Source organism: Pelodiscus sinensis, chromosome 24 (genome assembly GCF_052426305.1).
Source record: "Pelodiscus sinensis isolate ZL-2025 chromosome 24, ASM5242630v1, whole genome shotgun sequence".
NCBI lineage: Eukaryota > Metazoa > Chordata > Testudines > Trionychidae > Pelodiscus > Pelodiscus sinensis.
In genome coordinates, this window is record NC_143075.1 from 7,759,678 (window position 1) to 7,779,696 (window position 20,019).

General features: G+C 47.0%; 1 long non-coding RNA gene across 1 annotated transcript in view; it reads right to left on the bottom strand.

Annotated features, from left to right (window-relative positions):
* Positions 1 to 13,482: 13,482 nt before the first annotated feature.
* LOC142819464 (uncharacterized) overlaps positions 13,483 to 20,019 on the bottom strand; it is a 38,109-nt gene continuing 31,572 nt past the window's right edge. Inside the window, exons 3-4 of the long non-coding RNA XR_012897384.2 lie at positions 16,161 to 16,319; positions 13,483 to 16,047 (exon numbers count right to left, since the gene is read on the bottom strand). This is a non-coding gene — a long non-coding RNA (uncharacterized LOC142819464). The remainder of the gene's footprint in view (positions 16,048 to 16,160; positions 16,320 to 20,019) is intronic.

Sequence of the window (20,019 nt, forward strand, 5' to 3'; positions counted from 1 at the left end):
CCGCGCCGCAACTGAATGCGGAGGGAGCACACGGCTCTCGCTGTCAGTGTTGTGTTCAGTCAACCTGCACCTCACCTCAACCAGCCCTCAGCACTGCCCAGACCACGCCGTTTCCTCCCCCCTCCCCAGCCAGGCCTTAGTGCAGCCCCGAGCGTGTCACACTGAGCTCCGGCAGCCATTTAAAGGACCTGTGGACGGCTGCTGCTGCAGTAGTGGTGGTGACAGCCACGAGTCCCAGGCCCTTTTGAATCACCAAGCCCCAGGGCAGTTGCCCCTCCTCTCCCATCTGTGCATGGGGCACAGCAAGTGTTTTCAACGAGCATCTTGGGTCTGGGGAGGGGAAGTGTGGCAGAGGCTGGCACGGGGCTGCTCTGGGCAAGCGAGGAGGCTCTGGACATTAGCCCGCCCCAGGCTGCTCTGGCTTCGACCAACCCGGCGATCCTCCAGCCAAGTGCGGGGAGGGTGTTCTCAGGGCCTCTCTGGGCAGGGTGGGGGGAGCCTTATGGCTCCGGCTGTAGTGGGGGAGGGGTGTGGAGAGAAGAATGGGGGGGCTAACCTTGGGCTCCACTTACTGCCCATGTAAGTGGTCAAAGGAGCTATAGAGCAGATGCAGGGGCCGTAGCTGGACTTGCAGCGAAATGGGATGTACAACTGCATTTGCTGGCCTTGTACCAGTTGCTAACAGAAATGATGAGCACAACATGGATGGGGGGGGGGGGACAGTTCCCAGGGTGTTTACATTTTTGGTGGCACAGGTGCTGACTCTCTGAATTCCCCAGAGGTGTTCAAACCCTGCCCCCAGTCCACCCTTTCCTTCAAATCTCTGCCCTGCCTTGTTCTACCCCCACCATGCCTCTTCCCACCTCCTCCTCCCCCCATGCCGTCCTCTCCCTCCAGCACATTGAACCACTCATCTGTAGTGGGTGAAGACACTGGGAGGAAAGCTGATGGGCAGGGCCACTGCTGGGTGGGAGGTGCTTAGGGTAGGAGGTGGTGCTCGGTATAGGGAGAGATGCTCCTCCATGGGGCTGTTGGCTGGTGGATGCTGAACACCCACTACTTTTCTTCCATGGGTACTTCAAGGTTGGAGCATCCATCAAGTTGGTGCCTATGTAATGCCAACAGGCAGAACCAAAACTTGGGACCTCTGGAGCTTAGCTACCAGCCAGCTGGCTTGTACTAAGGCTGTAAAACAAGCTCATTCTCTCTCTGTAAGTGGGCTAAGTGCCAATACATGGGACAGTGAAGCACACCCAGCAAGTGTGGGTTTCACCTACCTTTGGTAGGTAATGTATTCAAGCACCCATTCTAGAGGTAATTTTTAAGGCAATGGTACCAACACACCACTAGCAACAGTATCACATTACAAAATAATGAGGATTTGAAGTTTGTTCTGATGTTGACTGAGACCAGTTCTTCAGCTGTTGCAAACAAAGCTCCGTTAAGGAAATAAAGTCTACAGGAGGGTAATTTATCACTGGAACCATTTACCCAGGGCCCTAGTGCATTCACCATCACTGAGCGCTTTCAGATCCAGAGGGGATGTTTCTCAGAGGCCACATCTTCACTTGCTGTAACATATTGATTAGTTCGAGTTAGTGGGTCTAGTTAAGACCTGCTAAATCAAATGCGGAGGGTGGCTCTGGTCAGCACCAGTATGCCTTGCTATCCTGAGGATTAAAGGGAGCCAATGGGAGTGTTTGCTCCCATTGGCTTCCCTCTGTGAAGACTGCACCAAGCTCAGTATAAGGTAAGCCGACTCCAGCTACTTATTTTATATAGCTAGAGTTGTGTACCTTAACCAACCTTCCAGCTCTAGCGTAGACGTGGCCTAAAACTCTGCTCTAGGAATTATTCTGGGGAAGTTCTCTGGCCGATACTCTAAAGTCAAACTAGGTGACCATGATCATGATGATCACTTCTGGCCTTTAATCTGTCAACGATCAGTTGATTTATGCCAGTGGACAGTCTAGCCTGTAAATGTTTGTAGCACAATATCCCAGTACAAAGGCAGATTCCCTGAAATCAGACGTGGAAATTCTCCCCCTCTCAGCATGCGCCTGCAGTTTCAACTAAGCTTCGTTAAAGTTACAAGACTCAACCCCACATCCCAAAGCATTGTTTTTCTAATTTGCTCCCATATGTTAGCACTTTCCCTTTTAATATCAAACAGGAACAGATCAAATGGCTGCATCTCACCTTCAATGAAGCAAAATCTGGCTGTTGACAAGGCAAAGTACTTGGCTGCTGATTTAGAAGAGAGGTGAAAACAACAGGGGATTTACAAATATCAACCTCTCAGAATGAAGGGGTCTGGACTTGGCAGTAAAGGAAGAAAAACATTGAACTAACTGCCACCCCTGCACTGAGAACCCACATAACGCTGCTGAACCAGTGTTACAGGAATTCAAGGGATGTTTAATTCATCTTTGTCTATTCTTTTTTAATAACAGATCAAATGACTGAGGATTTAGCATACCAAACTGACAAGGGGCCAATGTAGGGGGAGGGCTAGCTGTTCTAAGCAGAGGGCACAGTCTGTGCAGAGAGAGAGAGAAATGTTTGGCGCACACAACAGAGACAAAGAAGGTACATGTTTATACAGTTCTCCTATAGACGAGTCCTTGAAGCAGTTAAATCAAGTAGATTAAAAGTGATACATCAAAGGAAAAACAGCCAAAAATGTGATAGCGAAGTAGAAGTAGAAGATCAAATGCCGTCCAGATGAGCCAGACACAAGAGAATAAGAAACCAGCAAAGGGGTGGAGGACAAAATAGACTCACTAGAGGACAGAGTCTCAGAGGGGTAAATAAAAATATAAAGGACGGAGTGTAGAGAAGTCTCATTTTCTAGCATGGGAGAGAGGAAAGGAAAAATAACACGCATTTCTGAAAGATGTTTCATCAATAATTATTGGTGCTTGGAAAATGGGTCTCTTCCTCTCCTTCTCCCCCCCCCCCCCCCCCCCCCCGTGGAAAATGTGTGTCAGCACATGCAACTTTTTTGGTCAAAAAATGAAAACCCGTAAACAAATGTTTTTGTTTTTTGTTTTTTGGTAATTAACATTTTTAACTTTAGAACTTTTCAGTTGAAAATTTTTCGTTTTCCAATTACAAAGTTTCTGAGAAAAGCTGACACTTTCCATTAAATTTTTCATTTTTAAAGTTAATTTTCTGTATAAAAAAAAAGATTCAAAGGGAAAACTTTTAACCAGCCTCATTGCTATAGGAAAGAAAGAATTTCCCTCAACAGAGTATAGACAATTTTTACTGTCAAATGCAAAGTTCACAGAAAGTAATGCTGCGTGTGGTCTTTTCAAGAGCAGGCCAAAAATTTTGATAGAACAATTTTCCTTCGGACAATGCTGTTTCAATAAAACTGAATCAAATCATAAAACATTAGAACTGGAAGGGACCTCAAGAGGTCATCGAGTCTAGTCCCCTGCCCTTACAGCAGGACCCAGTACCGTACAGACCAGCTCTTAAATATCTCCAGAGAAGGAGATTCCATAGCATCCCTAGGTAACTTATTCCATTTCAAATAAGCATATTCATTTAATTGAAAATTGACTTAAGAATAGTATGGAATTCAATAGTCATTGGATTAATTTATATATAAAAGTCTAAATTAAGTGCATCAACTGTATACAAATGTAAGTGTTTCAAAAAGGTAATTTTGATATTTCCAAAGTTTTATTTGGATATTTCATTTTCCAAGAAATTTTGACTTTTTTTCAGTCAAGGGTGAATGGAAATGTTGGAATTTCCCATAGAACAGTAATTAAATTTCATTCAACTCTGTTATTTTCCATTCATTGTGATAAAGTTTTTAATTAAGGGAAAAAATCCTTCACTCTCACTTCACAGAGACTCAAAACAATGAAAATGTAGAGGTAAACAGTGCAGTGCAAATTAACATAATGGGCCAAGACCTCAGTTAAATCTAAAATTCATAGTGACCATTTCCTGCTGTCAGAATAAAGCACCTCACATTTACAGTATAGGACAAAGGAGCAAGAAGACAATTTTCATTTGTACAAATAAGTTACAAAACTACAGGCCTGTTTAAAGTTAATTTGCCTGTGAAAAAGGAATTTCTGACGTATGCACACTCTAGTGGTATTTTAAACAGTCTGACAGGAAGGCTAAAGGGGGTGTTTATAGAGAGTCATTAACTCTATTATCTCAAGATCACAATGGAAAAAGCCCAAGAGGACAATCCCATGGAATGAGAGGTTATCATAATAACAGGCTGTTTGTTGTGTTGAGATCCTGAAAGTATTTCTCCCTATGTACCAAAAAATGCTGAGCCACAGAAGGGCTTCTTCTTAGCAATCTGTTTCCCAAATTCCCACTAGGCTGGAGTTACCAACATACTCAGTATAATCTGTTTGCATGAGGTTCATTATATACAAAAGGTATGTTAATATAGACACAGCAGGATATTAGATTTGTTAAGCACCAAGATAACAGCCAGCCAGCTGCTCCACATCTGTTGTGTATCATTCAAGAATTCTCATTTAAAAGGGACAGACCATACAAATAAGCCAGGCTGGCTTGTTAAAACTACCCACACACCTGTGAATGCAGGGGAAGGGAAAAGGAAAAATGCAAATACTCCAGTCTAGTTGCCCGTTTTCAATTATAGGATGCATCTACTTCTGTTTACTGGTTTCTAGATAGGAAAAGAGTCTGACCTGGCCAGCTCTTTATGAGCACTTTGTTTGCATCAGGTTGTAAGACTGTCTCTGTGAGATACAGACCAGACTCATTACCTTTAGAACCTCTGTTTCATGTTTGTCATTTTAAAGTTCAGAATAAAATCTTGAAAAGGACATAAGAAAATATATTTACAGATGATATCAGCCTATTTTCTTTAATCCGTTCGAGTCTAGATGAAGGTCACAGTTTGTCGTGAATTACTGAATGCATCTTGGAAGCAGACTTCTTGGATTGTGGAAAAAGGAGAGTGGCAGTGTGTAAATTCATCAAAAGGAAAGGCATATTAGAGTGAGGGCATGGGGGAGGGGAGAAGAGAAGGGGAGGGACAGAATTTGGTCCGAAAGCCAATAACTCTTGCCATTAAAGAGTTGCCTGCTTTGGAGATTTTTGCACTGATGTAGCAGCCACATTGGTTCAAATTCCTAGCACAGATTTGATACACTATTGTAAAAAGTCATCTGTATTGGGAAAAGAAATGCTGGTACAAGCTGAACCTCTGCGGTCTGACAACATTAGACCATGGATGTTGCTAGGCCAGAGAGCCCCAGCCAGCAGCTGGCAGCCTTCGGGGCCGGGCACAGGAACCCAGCAGGTAGGCTGGTGTCTGGGTACAGAGAAGCCCCCGCAGCTGGGGGCATGGAGTCCTGCTGGCTGCCTGGAGAGGAGTCCCATCAGCGGGTGGGGGGCAGCAGAGCCCAGCAGGCAGGCTGGGGACAATGCACTGGCCAGGCTGTAGCCAGGAGGGGAGTCCTGAGCGAGTCAGAGGCCTGACCTCCCCAGGCAAACTCCATTGCTTGGGACCACTCAAGTCCCGAGGGTGCCAGAGTAGGGAGGTCCAACCTGTGGGCACATCAGTATAGCTACACTGGTGCAATCCCCTCCAACTCATTGGGTGGCCTTGAACAAGCTACTTAACATCAGTTGTGTGCAGTCCCTGCCCCTCCCCCATTTCTAAACTAGAGATGATTCTGACTAACCTGCCAGCCCAGACATGTTGCATGAAGCAGTGACTGGTTGAGGAGCCCTGTGAAACGTGATCACTTGGTTCATCCCTGGAAGCTGAATGTTGCCATGGAAAGAGCAGCTCTGCTGCTGGCATCAGCAGAGCTAGGGAGTCCATGTATTGAGTTAGCCAGAAGATAGCACACCTATTTACTAACTGTGGGGGGGGAGGGGAACAGAGGCTAGTGTTTGGAGACAGACGTACTACACCTCGCCCTTCTAAGCACAGGGAATGTCCTTCTGCCTGCTAGAAAGAACAGCTCTGTTAGTCCCAGACCCCCTGGTTTTAATTCCGGAAGGCAGAGACAATCCCAGGAGTCCAAAGCTGCCAGGCGCACACAATCCAGCTGTTTGAAGGATTGACTTTTTACAGCCCTTTACACATTAGCAGCCCTGCCAGAGGTTAGGACTTGGAGCCTGATCCCTCCTTGGCCATAAGGCAACTGAAATTTTGATCTATCAACACACAGATAGGACTGGGGCTGGACACAAGTCAGCTGTATGCAGGGGGTCAGACTAGATGATCATAATGGTCCCTTCTGACCTTAAAGTCTATGAGTCTATGTTATTCTTTCACAGCCACTTCTCTCTGTGTGCCACTGCTCATGCCCACACCCGGCAAGGGTCTGGGAAAGGTGCAAGCCGCGTACAGTGATGGGAAAAGCCCATGTACCCTTTCTTCCTCGGAACGCTGTGTCAGAAAAAGCCCATGCTGCTGTCCATCCGCCCTCTCCCCCAATCCCTACACACGAGCTGGCGCACACACATGCTGTAGGACTCAGGCACATTATAAAGCCACACTCACTGGAAATCTGGGAAATGTGTGTGTGTTTAAAGTCTTCTCCTTCCCCTGGATTGGTTGATTGCTCCCACAAGTCCCAAGAGCATACAAAGGACAGCAGCAGTTTAAATTGTATTTTATTATGAGGATAGTAAAAGGGGTGACCATGATAAGATGCAGCTATTGACATGGGTGTCGGAGTGCCAGATTCTTAGGATGGGCCCTTTTCCCCTGCCTACAGCTGAACTCACTTTCAAATTCTGACAGTTGCTACTAGTAAATGATTCAGCGAGTCACGGCCGTGCACAGTGAACTGGTTTCACTCATTTCACGTGGGCAATCATCCACATAACTGAGATCAATTTGAAAAGAAAACACATGAATGCTCCCTGACTTTGTGATTGTGAATGGAGCTACTGGATCTCAAAAAGATCCAATATGCTGCTTCCAGCAATAACTGGTTAAACGGGCATAAACCCAGAGTAACCCTTTGGAAACAATAAGATTCCTGACCCCAGCATCAGGCCCATTTCTTTCAGCAGGGTTACTGGGAACAGGGATTTCCCTACACCCCCATATGGGGGTGTATACCCCCCCAATTTCCCCAACATCCCCCCAGTTTTGTGAACTATGGTGTCACACAGCCCACCTGCACCCTCATGGTCTCACCTGTCATCGGCCCTGACACCCCCCCCCCCCATTTCAATTCCTGGGTGTTAGAGGAAAAAACTGCCCCCTCCCCCCCCCCAGTAAAAAGTTTGGCCAGGCTGCTTTTGCTATAGTGGGCTGCAGTACACCTTGGGAGAAACCAGCCGCACCCTTCCTGCATACCATTGCCTTTAGAAAAAGGGAAGGTGTGAAAAGGGGAAAATAGCCTCAGACTCTCCCACCCGTCACCTCGGCGTGAGAACTGCGGGGCTTACCTGGTCGCATGAAACCTGCACAGTTTCGGCCCAACCCCTGGGACACAGACCCCCTACTTGGTGACTGCTGGGCCATATATGGTAATATGCAAGCGCGGGAAAACGATGTGCAGACTTGGGGATAAATACCCATTGCACAGTTCGCTCGAGGAGGTCTTCACAACACACGTACCACCGTGCGTGTGCCTTCCCGTATACTCCAAAGCGCTGCCGGCCTGATCAACCGACCAGCCACCTCCCCCGACTCTTGGGCGTAACCAAGGCCTTCGCAACCGAACCGATGTCTTTGAAATGTTCTGTGTAAGTTGGTATGTAGGATTTGATTTTCTTTGTTGTATAAGCTTAGTGTTGCAGTTGTTTTGGGTAGTACATAGAGTTTGTAGTTATCCCTGTTATTTAATTAGTGTAGCTGGATATTTTTAGAATAGCGACTATCCCACTTGCCATTCCCATCCTTATCTCTCTGACACATTTAACTAGAAATCGTAGAATAAATAATAAGTACTGTAAATTCATTAACACAGTCTATTAAAAAAAGTCTTAGAATAAATACTATAAATTCATCACTGTTCTAAATAAATATCTTTTATTTGCTAAAACGGTCCACCTGGTTCTGTCCTTCCCCCCTTGGGTATGCAGCATCGGACCTGTGATTCTCGCGACATTGGGGAGGCTACTGAGTCTGGGAACATACACAGGTGTCACAGAGCAAGGCTCCTCCCTGCACTGAGAGTTGCCATTTTACTGATAATTAATATTCTTGTGAGAAACTAGCAAACTAACGAGAAAGTCTGCTCCGATGACCTGGATTGGGACAAGGAAATGCAGCTGTGTATCCGACCTCTGGCAGAGGGATCTGAAATTCAATTTTGTTATGATTTGTTTTTAAAATGAAGTTTAAAATGCATCCTAGTGTTGGACACGTCTGATCATCAGGGTTTCAAAGAACGAGCTGATTTCTTTCGGGGCCTGACTCTGATCACGTTTACATGCTGGACCTAAAAGCTTGGTGTGTGTCGGGACCGAGGGGGGTTGGAAGTTTCTCTTCAACTGCAGGAAAATCAACCACAGCAGCGTTGAGATTCAATAACACCCAGGCCCGCACTCCGATGAGGTCTCTAGCTTCACTGTCATACCAAAACAACAGCACACAAGCCTTCCACCGGGCCTCACTTCGACACAGCATTTCAGTTCACGCTTAACTTCAAACCCCTTCCTGTTCACCAAAACACTCATGCACTTGAGGGAACAGGGGGAGATTTATGCCGAATGAGGGCGTTCGTACAGCTCAGAAGGGAAAGGCATCATGCCTGAGTACAGGGAGGCTGGGGATGTTTCATTCCTTTATCTAGAGCAGGGCAAAGTTGTTCACACATCAGCCCAGGACAGGAAACACGTCTCTTCCGGCCACTCCTGACAGAAATCGTTTGCTATATAGGGGCATGAGGAGGTTTTGTCTGATGGAAATTTATGAGGGGAAAGAGCGGGACAGAGTATTCGCAGCATGTGGATAATGCTAAAAAGCTTCCTCCTTTCCTCCAGGGCTTTTTCCCTCTCAGGGCAATGCAGGCCCAGCCTCCGGAGAGTCATTTATTAACCCTCTCTGCTGTGCTGGAATCCTCCCGGGCTTCAAAATAGTTAATTCCTTCCCCATCCATCACCAGACTTCCCCCCGTGCCCTCCAGCCAGCCAATCCCCCCAGGTCTGAGAAAAGCAGCAGCCATTAGGAGTGAGAAGGGAACTGGAATCTGGGTATAACAAGGAACAAAAGGGGAACATGGCACCTGCCAAACACACCAAGGAGCCAAGGGGGACATAGGGTCAGGTGTGGACCAGGAAATACAAAGATAGGAATCAGGGCCCAATAGCGATGCTAGAATAATTTTTATGGTGAGTGTGTTGAAGGCAGAAACAATGTACAGGCTGAACCTCTCTAGTCCGGCACGCTCTGGTCCATCAAGCTCTGTGGTCCGGCATGATTTCAGTTAACTGGATGTCTACTTATCATGGGTGTGGCCAAGTTTCCCCATGATCTCTTACAGTTTGCTTACAGCAACCAGCCCTGGCTCAGTGTTCTGTGCTGTTATTTAGCTCTAAATTATCCCTGAATGTCTTCTAAGCGCTTAGTTAGCAGTGGAAGTGCTGGTAAGGGTGACAGACAATATTGACTTCGCATGGTTCAGAAAATTCTGTTTCGGCACCGGTCATGTCCCAGGGGTGCTAGACAAGAGATTGAACTTGAATTTGGGGGGTTACTACTACCTGAAGCCAAAGGAAAGTGACAGCTTTCCATAGGCACCATAATATTTATAGAAGGGAAACTGTTTAAATACTAATCATGAATGTGTGTTACAGCAGTGTGAAGGCCCCAGTGTGCTAGACTTTGTACAGACAGCAATGGACAGCCTCAGCCCCAAAGATCTTAGGAACCAAACAGACAAAATAGAGGGTAGGGGAAAAGGAACAAACAAGCCATAGGCTCAGAGGACAGCCTGCCTGGTCACAGCACAGATAGAGGAACCCGACAGAGCCCCTGTGGGAAAAGCAAGCCCCATGGCAGGATTGCCCAGCAAGGTTTAAAAACGGGCCCAAGTTCACCCCTGCGGCAGCTCCAGTGAAGTTAGTGGAGTTTGTCACCAGGGACGCATCAGACCTGCCTGTTCCTCCCTCCCCTGCTGCTGTAACTAGGACCTTTGAGCGGGATGTGGAAGGAGGAGATGGAGGGCACACACAGACAGCCAAGCTTCACAGTACCAGAGGGAGATTGTAAATGAGTCACACACACCTGGAAGGCAAAGTCTGACCCACCTCTTTACAGCTGATCCTGCCCTGCTGAATCAATGGGGAAGTTCCCACTGGCTTCAACAGAACAGGAAGTGTGTTTTAAGGATTGGTCCTGTGATCTGGTTTAACTCTTCAGGGAGCTTGGGGCTAGTAGATTTTGTGGGGCCAGGGTGCAGCCAAAATGAAGGGCTCAGTGTGCAGGAGGGGGCTGCCCAGGAGCAGGCTGGGGATAGGGGTGCAGGGTCTAGATTAGTAGTAGAGTGCAGGAGCGGGTGAGGGGTGTAGGTTCTGGATGGAAGGGAGGGTGTGGGAAGGAGCTGGAGGTAGGTCTCATTCTGGGAGAGAAGTAGGGTGCAGGAGTGGGTTGAGGAGAGGGTCTGGGAGGGAGAGTGAGGGAGGGGGGACAGGGATTAGAGTGCTTACCATGTGAAGCTCCCATGGAGGAGGGGGTTGAACTGGTTCCACACTGCCCTATGCTTGCAGGCACAGCCTCCTGCAGCTCCCGTTGGCTGTGATTCTCAGCCAATAGAAGCGCCGAGGGCTGGGGGAGCCTGAAGGTGAAGGCATCACTTGCACTCATGGTGATGCAACTCCGCCCAAACAGGAGAGGGGAATGGCAGTCAATGGGCCTTTTGTCTTTCAAGATCTCTGGTGAAATCCTAGCACCCGTGAAGTCAAACACTTCAATACTCAACTTAGCATTAAGTCACACACACACGGACTATGGATCGGATTTATTTATATTAGACTAGTAGCAGATAGACCTGGCATTGCTTGGGTCCTTAACTGTATTAATGTGTTGGGGTTGGTTTGTTTTGGGGGAGGGGGCAAAGTTACAAGGAAAATGTACATGCCTTATTTAAATGATTTGGCTCAGGGCAGGGGCACAGGAGTCAGGGCAGAGGGCTGGAAAGTATTTAAAGACCTCAAGGCAGGGGGCTGGGAAGAGAGCTTACTGGAGTCACCCACGGTGGTGAGGGTGGTGCTGCTGCTCTGGCAGTGGCTCCTCTCGGGAGGCCAGGACTGCAGGGACCTACCCCTGCCTCCACCCTGTTCAAAGGCTCACTGTAACTAATCCAGAGGTGATCCCCCCCCACAAGAGAAGAAGCTGGATTCTTCTGTTGCTCTAGACAGGCCAATACCACCTGAAAGCAGGATTTCACCCCTCCTTGCCTTTCACCCCAAAGAAGCCTTCCCTTTCTTTCCCAGGACACACATTTTAACAGCCACACGCTCTATGTGGTTACTGTGCTACTCGGGGGCCGGGAGTTTCATCCTCTCCTTCCCTCTGCAAGCAGTCTCCAAGCACATAGGCCATGAATTACAGAACAAGATAATTAACTTGCAGATCCCCTTGTACATCTAATTAGGTTGTTTTTTTTTTTTTTTTTAAATAGCTGCATCATGCAGAGTGTTAAGTAGCAAATGAACCCACGCAGCTTCAGCTGGGCAGGTAAAGGGCAAGAGAAACAGATGGTCTGCCCAGAGATGAAGGCTGGTTCTGTTTGTCTTCTTGTCATTCGCTCTCATGACTATTCTGCACACATGGAAACCTAGAATTAATTACATGTTTGTGGAGCAGAGCCATGCTCAGAACTTGGCCTGTAAAATCCTCATTTTATACTTAAATGGCAGCACCTGCCAACTGTACAAACAGCCTCTTCCCTGGGTATAGTTCTTCCCATACCTTGTAATTCCATCTGCGATTAGCAGTGTGATGTCCAGCTGTACCTACCGGCAACTCAAGCTGGCTAATTGTTTTAGTTTATGGGTAGGAGACAAATATACAACAGAGGCCAGATTCTCAGCTGATGTAAAGTTCCACTGCCATTAGTGCCAATTTATGCCATCTGAAAATCTGGCCCCTGCAGGATTTTGAATCAGATGAGGGCATTACGCAAAGACCATGACCTAAGGTTTCTGTTCCATCTGGAAGTAAGCACAGAGGCGTGTCACAATTTCAACCCTGATTTGTACCAGGTGACATCCTGTGTTCATTTTATTTAGTACAAGTGAAAACAGAATAGTTTAAGAATGACTCAGTGTAGATTTAGCCATAAACTTTGCCACATTGAGCAATTACTCCCTCTCGGTACATTAGGGTTTCTCACAGTGTATACAACAACAAGTTGTCCTATGGCACCTTAGACTAACAGGCTTAGTAAGGTCTGAGCTTTCGTGAGTAGAACCCATTTCATCAGATGAATTGAAGTGAAAGTCACAGAAGCTTCCACTTCAGTTCATCTGATTAAGTGGGTTTTACCCATGAAAGCGTATGCCCTAATAAATCTGTTCATCTCTAAACCCTGGTCTACATTAAAGGATTATTTCAAAATAACTCCCTCATTTCGAAACAAGCAGAGCGTTACTTCAAAATAACAGGGTTGGTAGTGTAACTGCCTCTTTCCACAAGGAATTACAAATCATGATTTTGAAATAAGGGTAGTGTGGATTCTCCACTGCTGCTATTTTCATATAATTAATCCCCAGAGTCATTCAAAGTAATTACTCCCCAGAGCTTCTTGGGGCTCTAAGTCGAGCTAGCATGTCCACATTAAGGGAGCCTGCCTCAGACTAATTTCAAGGTTTCCCTGTAGTGTGGACACTATTTCAAAACTTATTTCAGGAGTTATTTTGAAAAAAAAGTTATTTTGCAATAATTTCCTAGTGTAGACATGCCCTAAGGTGCCACAGAACTCACTGTTTTTTTCCATATACAGACTAACTAGCACCAGCACCCTCCTTCCCCCCCCGAGACTTTTCAATGTATAGCTAAGGCTGGAAAACAAGGCCCGTCACTTTGGCTACAAGCCCTACTGGAACAGCTCTCGCTGCCAGCTATGCATCTTTCAATCTTTTTTTTTTTCTTTTAAAAGAAAAAAAAAGTCCAGCGGGGAGCTGGGGAAATACATGTGAAATGTGTTTTGTTGGTCTCTGACAAAGGTAGATATCTTCATTACAACAGGCCCTTATTGGCAGCCTCCCACCCTGGCCCTTTGGGTGGTGCTTCTAACCTATATAGCATAATACGGGTCAGACACAAGAGATAATTACTTCCCTGTGCGTCTCACATCACCCAGATTGGTTCATAATCTGCAGGTATTTTGTGGCTTTGGAAAACTGGTCCAGAATCATCCAGCCATAATTAAGGAATGGTCTGCAAGCCATCCCTACACTGTGAGCCAGGAAAGCCAGCTTGTGCGTGTGATGCTCTGGCAGCAACTTGCCAAAGAACTTACCCTTTTTGGGGATTTGGCAGGGGAAGGGGGGGAGGGGCTAGTTATGTCAAGCTTTTCCTACAACTGTGGAAGTATTGAGAGACACTCAAAGCCAGAGAAGTAACCATCTTAGATACATTGCTGATGAACTTCCAGTATTTTATCCTCTTGCTTCAGAAACTTCACCATCCGACTTGCTCAGTTTTATAAACAAAAAGGGTGATTCACCCACCCAACAATGCAGCCAACTCTACCTGGGATTTTTTACAAATCATGCTCGTTTCCCTTCTTTAGCAGCGCCGGTTCTTCTGACCACAGCAAAAGTTACAATGGACCTGATGATGCAGAATCCAGTTCAATCTAGTTTGTTTCTTTTAATTTCAAATGTCTGAAACAACAACAACTTAAAAGCAATGACTCTAGATGTCCGAACACCACGATTAATGATACAACTAAGGCCTTGTCTACACTAAACCCCCGTCGATCTGACCTACACAACTTAATGTACTTGTGGCGGGGTCTTCTATGCAGTAAGGGCGGTGGGGGCTGCTCTCCAGTCAACTCTAGCTACTCTTCATCCTGGGGAGTACTGGCATTGATCCACGAAGTGAAGACAAGCTTTTAATCCCAAGAGCATTAAAATGATGAATGCAACAGCCAGTCACTCCTCCCCCTGCCCCCCACATGAACTCTTCCCTTTCGTGGCCATAGGTTGCATACTATGAAAAAAAAATCCTATGAAAGCAGATGTCTTTTGCAGCATGACAGTCACCAAAAGTCAAATTATTTCAGACCTATGGTGGGAATGGAAACCTGTTTGTATCTTACCTGACCGATACAATTCAAAGATTCAGAGAAGCAGAAGAGTGTTTAGAAAAATTCTGAATTAAAACAGTAGCTTTTTAATGCAAGACACAACTAGAGGTCCAGATTCCCATCTGTTGTAAATTAGCACAGCTCCATTGAAATCAATGAATCTATGCCTCTTCTGGAGGTCCTTTTTCCCCCTCTCTTTTGCTTAACAGCTAGTTCCTTTGAACATTGTACTACATAGCCTAGTGCCCACCGTACTCTGTTCAATCTTCCTGTTGCTGGAGAATACGGGGGTGACTAATACCTTTTAAACATATTAAATGTATTATTTCATTAAGAAAAATGACAAGTAAGATTATTAAAATCACCCTTTTCTTTGCACACATACTTTGCAAAGGCAGGAAGTCATCCACACCAAAGAGATATGTGACTGCACTAATGGCTATCAGGTCATCTAGACATAAATAATCCCATTGATTTGCACAGAGCTTTTTTCCCACACTTTATTAATCATTTCTAGTCTTGTGGATGTGACTGTTTTCCAATGTGCTGAATTAATTGTATGTGATAACTCGTGAGGCATCTCAGCTCCCATTCTCCAGTGCGCATAAATTTAGATCCAAGAGATTTGTATGTTTCGATTGCATCAGAGTTCTGAATCTCACGGCACTAAAGGCTGTTAATAAAGTAAACAGACAGTATCTACTTCTCCCCACCCATCAGCTTGCCATTAACTTGATTCATCTGCAAGTGAGACATTTGGCGTATTTAAGATAGCACATAATGGTTACATTATGGGAGCGGTCGTCCTGATAAGTGGGCTCTAGTCCCAGGTCAGTCACTATGAACTTGGGCAAGTCACCATAGGTGACTTGTGATCGCATTCAAGAGGTCACTGTCCCCCTTGTGCTCACCAAAATTTTGATTGCTAAAAGGGGTGTCCCTGTGAGTCAGTTTCTTTTCCTCAGTTTCTCCCATCTGTAAAATTGAAGGGATACTGATTTACTACTGGACTTGATAAAATTCTACAGCTTGTGTTCTGCAGGAGGTCAAACTACATGGCCACAAGTGTCCCTTCTAGCCCTAAAAGCTGTATACCTAGGGTTGGACGTTCAGAAGCTCTCAGCATAGACCTAACTCTGCCAGCACTGACATCCACAGGAGTTTTACCGTTAGCTTCAATGGGCACAAAGCCAGGCCAATATTGACTGCTTAGGAAAACTGCACCCCTGAAGCACTAGGTAACATGCGAAGTGCAATCCTCACCACCTCCTCCTCTCACAAGGGCACTGAGACATTTAATTAGTGCGGGAGGGCGGGGGGCCCTAAGGCCTGGGGGCAGGATGCATCCCCCAGCTGGCCTGGATCTGGCCACCCAGGCTTGGGGCTCTTCCCTCAACACTGGGAAGCCTGTTCTAGCACTGTAGCCGCCCCCCCGCCGTCACTCTGCAGAGCTGGAGAACTCTAAATCTAGCGGATGGGCTCGCTATCGCCTGCATTGCTGAAGTGGAGAGAGTACAAGTTGCTACAGTGAGTTGAACGCTCTTCAGATCATCCCCAGTAAAATGGAGCCTTTCCCCTCCGTGGCCCTCTCCACCCTGGATCATTCCTACAACCGGGCTTCTGCACTTCATGGGGAAAAACAAACAGAGACCTGTGGTCTAGGCCTCCTCTACACAAACAATAAATTGACCCACAGACATTGCTCAAGGGTGTGAAATCAGGTCCATATGCAGGAATTTCTGGCGGGGGGCAAGCAGTGGGAGGGGCTGGTGGCTGCCCTGCCCATGGCCCAGTCCAGCTTCTGGGGGAAAGGAGAGAGAAAAAAAAAAAATCAGCCCCAGCCTTCCACTGACTGGCTGGAGCATGTAAGGGGAGGGAGGCTGGGGCAATGTGCTGCCTGAGCCTGATGCTTACTTGGAGGATCATGGGGCGGGGGAGATACTGCTGCTTCCCCGTGTACAGGCCTGGACATCTCTACATCCCAGACTGTCACAGGGTGTGGGAGGAGTCACCGGGCCCTGCATTCCCATCTGCTGTCAGATGTGACTTTCAGCCAGTAGGTAGAGCAGAAGTCTTGTTGACAGAGACACAACATAGCACAGACTTGTTACAGTAATCAGGAGCAGTCAGTACAATCCATCTTGGGCCCCAGCCAGCTCCCCTAACCAGCTAGGCTCCTTTCTCCCTGAGTCAGCCAAAAAACTAACTCGCACACAGCAACAGGTCCCAGCCCTGCCTCCTCCTTTGTCCCGCTTCCCAGGCCCAACGTGTTATCTGCTGTCACCTGGTCCTCAGGACGTGAGAGACTGATATACTTCCACAGTAAGTCATGCCCAATCTTCCCCTCCTCATCCAGATAGTGTTGCAGTGCCCGGGGAAACTGAGGCACACATTCATAATTACTACAGAACATCATGGGACAGCAGAATCATGGGACAGCACAACAAAGCAAACAGAGTGAATATAGTGACCACAAGAGCAAGCACGGAAGGAGTGGAGCTGCCCAAGGGCTCCACTCCTCCCCGCCCCCCCCCCCACCCACAGCAGTACCGCACTGAAGCAATAGACAAACACCTAGTCACTTGTACAACTAAGATTGTGAAACTGTCTATCAAATCAGCACCAGAGCTAACGTCCTTCACTACGACGAGAACAGCCTTTAGAGAAGGTGTCAAATGATTACAAGTCAGCACATGCCAAAACAGTTTCTTAAAAAGGCTAAAACATCTGCACCGGGATATGAGCAAGAACAAGGAGATGGACAGAGCTGCCACAGAGACAGATCAAGAAGCCAGGACTTCTTCATGCAGAAAAATATCATAGACTACTAGGATTGAAGGGATCTCCATATTAGGCCCCCCGCCTTGCTTTCACAGTTACTCCCTCAAAATCTGTTAATATTTGAACCACCCAGGTTACAGGTAAACTCTTATCATTGAGCTCAAGAGCATACACTGCATGTCCTTGGTAGGTCTCAGTCACATTATAAATCTTGCTTGGTTTGACACAAACATGCCTCAAACTAGACAGGGGGACAGTATTATCAAAGTAGTTTACAGAATCATTGTTCCCTCCCACACACCCCCTGCTAGGAGTAGGAAACTGGAGGAACTAGTCAATGCTGACTTTTAAGGTAAGGACCACCGTACGCTCTGCTCTTCAGCTGCATATTTGCTCAGGGCACCAGAAGAGGATTTTGGGAGGAGACGAACCTAAACTAAAAGGGTTTGGTGGACAGTTGGCTCTGGATCTGAACCACCCTGTGGTTTTCCAAACCCGATACCCAACCAGGTAAGTCTTTCTTCAATCCAATCCACTGACCAAACCCCTGGACTTGCAACTCTTCCCTCTATCCTGGATATTACCCTGACTTGGGCTCAGGTAGCTTAGCTTGGATTTTGACCCAGTTTAGGCCAAGCCTAAATTCACAAGGGTCTCACCAACAATCCTGACATGTTTTCCACCATCCTCAATGAAAGAAGTATTGAAATCAGCTGTTCTCGCGAGAGCTCAGCCATCCCTACAGGAAAATCTCATATGAGCTCAGCGACAATTGAAATGGAACCCGAAGAAAGGCCCCATTCAGTTTTGGATGCAGCTGGGCAACAGAACTGTAACTGTAGGGTTGGATCTAGTCCCCAGGGATTCGAGTCCAATGTTCCCCCAGATTTCAAATATTGAGACGGCATTGAGAGATTACTGTCTACATCTGACTTTTCTATATGTTGTCAACAGGAAAGGCTAACGCAGGGACCGGTCATACCATATACTTCAGAGGGCGTTTGATGTAACCCTGAAAGGCAAACCCCAGAAAATACACCATGCCAGCTGCTTGCAACTTTTCCTTCAAAATGTTTTATGAAAAACAACTATTTTGTTAACATAGAAATTTGTGGAAAATGTCCATTTTAAAACACTTCTTTGGGGAAGAGATGGGTGATTGAAACACTGTTTCAATCAACTGCTAAAAAAGTTTGGCCACGAAAAACAAACAAAAAGAGTGGCTTTTTGTTGAAGTTTTTGAAAATTGTTCACAGGAACAAGCATTTCCTACAGTTCTACCATTCACAACTAGCCGTCCATTCAAGAACAGTAATCTTTCTTTCCATGCACAAACCAACCGTCATTTTTAACAAGCATGTTCAGTATTTGAAATTATTGAATGAAAGATCTATGCTAAACACCATTTATCCTCCGGATGGCTGTTGGTCAGTTACTCCTGAGGACTGGGAAATTTCCCCAAATCCACCACAGAGAATACACACAACGCATTTTTGGCTGCCCATCTCCTTGATGTGTAAAGGGATGGCTGTACCTCCCTGCTTCCCCACTTCCTTTGCAAGTCAATGGAAAGGGCCCCATTGACTTCCATGGAGGCAGGGCCAACCCAGAGGCTGCAGGTAAGAGCTTTGATTTCTCTCCCAGCAGGCTGTCACTCCATCATTGTTATTGCATTGATCTAGTCCAACCAGTCTCAACAAATTTGCTGGCCTCAGAGTGACCATCAACTCTTCCTGCTGGCTGCACCAATACTTTGACTTTAGGAGAAATACATGACTATAGTGATAGAAATGGAGCCGTGTTAGTCTGGTGTATCAAAAATCTGATCTGAGGAAGTGGGTCTGGCCCACGAAAGCTCATCACCTAATAAACCATCTTGTTAGTCTTTAAAGTGCTACATAGTCCTGTTTTAAATGACTCTAGACAGCCAAATCATTGTAGTTCATGTAGGTTTACGGGGGAGGGAAAGGGGTTGGTGGTGATGGGTTTTTTTTTGTAGATGTCATAATAAAAATAATGCTGTGAAGAGTGGTATTTGCATTATGTTAATGCCACTTTTTGCAGGAAGGCCCAGGATATATTAAGACCTGGATGGAGGAGTTGGAGAAGGGAAAAAATCAACAGAAGCCGGGAGTGATGGGGTGTTGGATGCAGTGCTGGGAGAAACAGTGGGGACCTGGAGCGATGGGAGCAGGTGGGGAGCCCTGCGACAAAAGCTGGTGGCCATGTAACTGGGGATCAGTGCCCTTGGCCAGAGCCCGGGGAGAGCAGCCATGCAGCTGTGTGCCAAGAGCTGTGGTCCAGCACCCAGGGCCAGCCTGTATCAGAGCCCAGGTCAGTACTCACGGTGCGGGGCTGGAGAGCCAGCACTTGGGATCAGTGGCTGCTGCTGCAAAGCAGAAGCTATGGGTCAGCAACCAGGGCCAGCACTGTGGTCAGCGACCAGGGCTGGTGACCTCTACCAGGGATGGTCATCCAGGACCAGCACCCGCTAGAGTCCAGGGCTGCAGCTGGGCATTGGCATCAGCATCTAGAGCTGGCGACAGTAGCCCGGGGCGGGGGGGGGGAGCTGAACTTGTAACCAGAACCAGGGAACAAAGCCTGCGGCTGCTTGGCCAGGAGTTGGACCCTGAAGCCCCGTGGGCCTGGCCGCAGACCAAAGCTGCATGGCCAGAGCTAGGGGAAAGCACCCTGAACAGTGTGGCTGGAGCTTGATGTTGGCGCCTGGAGTCCCATGACTGGAGACCCGGTCTGTACAGCCAGGTTTCTTAAGTGCCGCTACCTGAGCTCACCACACCCCTACCCCAGGAATGAAGCGTGACCCTCGCTGCACCCGCCCCCATAGCTCAAGAACTCCTCTTGCTTCTTCAGCATTGTGCCCTCCCTGTCTCCGGAGGTGGGACAGGGTGGCACTTCCAGGAGCAACAGGAAGCAAGGGGGAAGGGGTGACACGTCTCTCCACCTGGCCAACCCCCAAGAGATCTGTGGCTTC